Genomic DNA, 4287 nt, shown 5'->3' with positions numbered 1-4287 from the left:
GATGTATAATTCTGAGTTCTAAGCTACCTCGAGGAGTTACTCATTTTTTCCTAGGAAACTTTCATATATACATGAGGCATATGTAATAATGAGCTTTTATTTTTCTTTTGTTAATAGGAATTTTATTACAGGGTCTCAGATAAGACTTCAAAGGATTTAAGGAAAACTATTTTTCTTTCCCTACACTGTAATTTTAGAAACTTTGCTTTCCATAGACTGTCTATTAAAAAAGGAATGAAAATTCATTAACCATAGAATGTGTGGTGAAACTAAATTTGAAAATTGATCCATAAGTCAGTTTCCAGAATCAGAGTTTGGTTAGAATCCCAGTATCAGCACCAACTAAAAGTGAAACTTTTTTTTAATTTTATTTTATTTTTATACTTTACAATATTGTATTAGTTTTGCCAAATATCGAAATGAATCCACCACAGGTATACCTGTGTTCCTCATCCTGAACCCTCCTAATTATTCATATCCTCTGTGCCTCGGTTTCTGATATGTAGAATATTTATAATTGTAATTTTGAAGCTGATAATGAGGACTAAATCAAATGATATGTGTAAAAGTTCTTAGCATAATCCCAGGTTCATAAGTACTCAAGTAAATGTTAGCTATTAGTTTATTGAAGCACATTTTTATTAGAAACCCTGACAATGAAAGAAGAAAAATAAACAGAAAAGTAGTTTAAGAGTGCAATGGAGTTTGATGGAAGATTTTGGTTTTGGAGAGTGGGGAAAGTGAGAATATGTTACTTACCATTTGTGTTGATAAATGAAGAAGAAAAATGATAACTGACATGGATATGACTCTTTAATGAAGAAGAGAGCTAGAGATTTTGAACAATATCTGGAAAATAGATACTATGGATAAGAAATGATATATACCATCTTCTTAATAAATCACCACTTAATAAAGTATATAAAAGATTGACTGAAATCTGCTGAAGGGAGAGACTGAATTTATAATGGACACAGGTAGAGCAGTTTAATAGCTGTCTTCAGGCTTTGGTGTAATTGAAAGTCAATTTTTTTTCCTCTCCTTTTACAGACAGAAACATTCAAATCAAGTTCATTAAAATGAAAGAGAGTGAAAGAGATACAGGGAGAGGTTGAGAAAGAAAATGAACAATTAAAGAGTAAAAAACTTTACCACAGACTTCATAATTTAATCCAATGACCCCTGTCCTTCTTACTCTTAGTTCCTCATACCATATTTTGGAGGTTGTTTTCTGTTTTTTTTATCTGGAGAATAATGAGGACACTAACACTTGGTAGGAGAAAGCCTTTGGGTGTATTAAAAATGTAGTATTCTACTTTATTATAATGATAGCTCTTTCTAACAGCACAGCGGACTTGACTGTATAATTTTCCCTGTCTTGCTTTGGGTGACTCCTGTTCAGACCAAGTCAGCTTATGTCCCATTATAGTCAGTTATGACTGGGAAACTCTAGCAGCTGCAGAGGGGTTGATAAGGGGATGTTGTCCGTTAATTACAGACACTGATTTAATTTTTTTTCAATTTTTTAAAATGTTTTTAATTTTTTTCAATTTGTAGATAGAGCTCTAGTAGATTTTTAATTTTCTTAGACTTGGTTTTTTACTCACTAAAGCAAATGGGTGTTCTAAAGAATACTATCATTATCTATTGCTTTAAAAAATGTTCATTTATCATTTTCTGATCTGAATTTACCCTATTCTTGATATTACACGTCAATAAGATGAATATGGTTCAAAACATGAATGCACATGACCCATTTTTTACCAGTGAAGTATTAAAATATCAACCTTCAATGGCGGAGGCGATGGCTGCCACGGATCGACCAAGCCTAGCGTCCCACCTTCGCCCCCTTGCGGCTGGTCGACTGATGGCCTCACCGCAGTGCAGTGCAGTGCAGTATTTTTCAGAGTAAACAAATCCCATGACTTTAGTTGAAAACAAATTCAGTCTCTCAAACATGAGTTGGCTCCTGTGTAGAAAAGATTTGGGGCAACAAATTATGGGATTGAGCTTCATTTATACGTGATGAAATGTGCCAAGGAAAACCTGGAGAGCTTGATCAAAAATAGTGATAGCTTTGATAATTAGCTTCTAAATTCCGGAAAAGGCAATGGCACCCCACTCCAGTACTTTTGCCTAGAAAATCCCATGGATGGAGGAGCCTGGTGGGCTGCAGTTCATGGGGTCGCTAGAGTCGGACACGACTGACCAACTTCACTTTCACTTTCATGTATTGGAGAAGGAAATGGCAACCTACTCCAGTGTTCTTGCCTGGAGAATCCCAGGGACAGGGAAGCCTGGTGGGCTGCCGTCTATGGGGTCGCACAGAGTCGGACACGACTGAAGCGACTTAGCAGCAGCAGCAGAATCCTGTATTATCCCTCTGAAAGGAAAGTTGCAAGGCATGGCTAGGTCAGCCTGATCTCCTAGCAGCTTATCAGAATAATTATATGAGCAAGTTACCACAGTTTCTTCTGTGAACTAAGTCGTTTGTCTGTCACAAGATGAAGATATTCCTACATGCACCTATAAAGAGAAGCACTGCTAGGATTTGAGTTCTGTAAACCTGCATTTGTGGTTAGTAATTGCCCCTGGAAAGCATCTGATGGTCATCTGTTTTTGTTTTTTTTTTTAATTTTTTTTTATTTTTAAACTTTATATAATTGTATTAGTTTTGCCAAATATCAAAATGAATCCGCCACAGGTATACATGTGTTCCCCATCCTGAACCCTCCTGCCTCCTCCCTCCCCATACCATCCCTCTGGGTCGTCCCAGTGCACCAGCCCCAAGCATCCAGTATCGTGTATCGAACCTGGACTGGCAACTCGTTTCTTACATGATATTTTACATGTTTCAATGTCATTCTCTCAAATCTTCCCACCCTCTCCCTCTCCCACAGAGTCCATAAGACTGTTCTATACATCACTGTCTCTTTTGCTGTCTCGTACACCGGGTTATTGTTACCATCTTTCTAAATTCCATATATATGCGTTAGTATACTGTATTTATGTTTTTCCTTCTGGCTTACTTCACTCTGTATAATAGGCTCCAGTTTCATCCACCTCATTAGAACTGATTCAAATGTATTCTTTTTAATGGCTGAGTAATACTCCATTGTGTATATGTACCATAGCTTTCTTATCCATTCATCTGCTGATGGACATCTAGGTTGCTTCCATGTCCTGGCTATTATAAACAGTGCTGCGATGAACATCTGTTTTTTAAGATTATTGTGGAGGTGGAGTCCAGAAATACTATGAGAACTACATGAAAGTATTACTAAAACCAGGAGGCATTGTAGTCATGCCTGTAGTAGATCAGTTAACACATGTTATGAGCACTGTAAAATACATTTGGAAAAGTAAAAATAACCTTGTTGCATCTGTTCCACTTACCTGTGCCATCAAATAAGAAGATATTGGCCAATCAGAGTTTATGGAGCACTCCTCCCAGCCCACCCATCAATGCTATCGAGAATCTATAGCACTCGCTCATATTTATATTAATGAACACATATATTTCATACATAATGAGATATAGGTCAAGGGGGTTCCTTAAAGGGCTCCAACCAAAAGAAAGAATGTTAAACAGAGAATTAAAGCTTACGAATTTGTCGGTAATCAGCTTATTCCTCAGCCTCTAGAAAGTGAGGAGGGTGAGAAAAATAGAAGAGAAAGAAAAGGAAGAAGAAGACCACAATGAAGTTAAAAGAGTCATCTCAGAACTTACTGAGAGAAAAAATTATGAAACTCCACTTCTCTGAATCTTTAAAAGTTTACTTGACATATTTTAGAGAAAAATAGCTTAGAGCAGAAAGAAAAGAATGCCTACTGATAATTCCTCTAGTCTTTAGAATGTGGCATTTGTGAGGAGTTTAAGAGAGAGAATTCTTCCTTTGATCAGAGTGAATTTATAGTGAAGAAAAAGTATCTGTTTTAGTATTTTAAATTATGCATTCAGAGATTAAAAAGAACACCTTTTATAAAATATATTTCCATTTAAGTCTTGGGGAAAATGGCTATTTTAACTTATAATGACTTTAAGAGTTGAATGCAATAAGAGCCCAGACTTTGTGTAATATAAATCCTCTTCTGATTCCTTACAGGTTTGTAGTAGTGAGTTAGACTTAATTTTATATAAGGTTGCACAACTATTAATCATACATAATCTGGTTTGAATTGCAGTTGTTTGCATTTCCTCCATTAAAAATTTCAGTTCAGTCCCTCAGTGATGTCCGACTCTTTGTGACCCCATGGAATTCAGGACACCAGACCTCGCTATTCATC

The 4287-nt window shown here is 36.2% G+C and overlaps 1 pseudogene; it reads left to right on the top strand.

Moving 5' to 3' along the window:
* The first annotated feature begins 3235 nt into the window (after window positions 1-3235).
* Window positions 3236-3804, top strand: LOC138988301 (protein-L-isoaspartate O-methyltransferase domain-containing protein 1 pseudogene; annotated as a pseudogene).
* The last annotated feature ends 483 nt before the right edge of the window (window positions 3805-4287 follow it).

The sequence above is a fragment of the Bos mutus genome, chromosome 6, assembly GCF_027580195.1.
Source record: "Bos mutus isolate GX-2022 chromosome 6, NWIPB_WYAK_1.1, whole genome shotgun sequence".
NCBI lineage: Eukaryota > Metazoa > Chordata > Mammalia > Artiodactyla > Bovidae > Bos > Bos mutus.
This window is presented reverse-complemented; position numbering and strand designations above follow the sequence as displayed.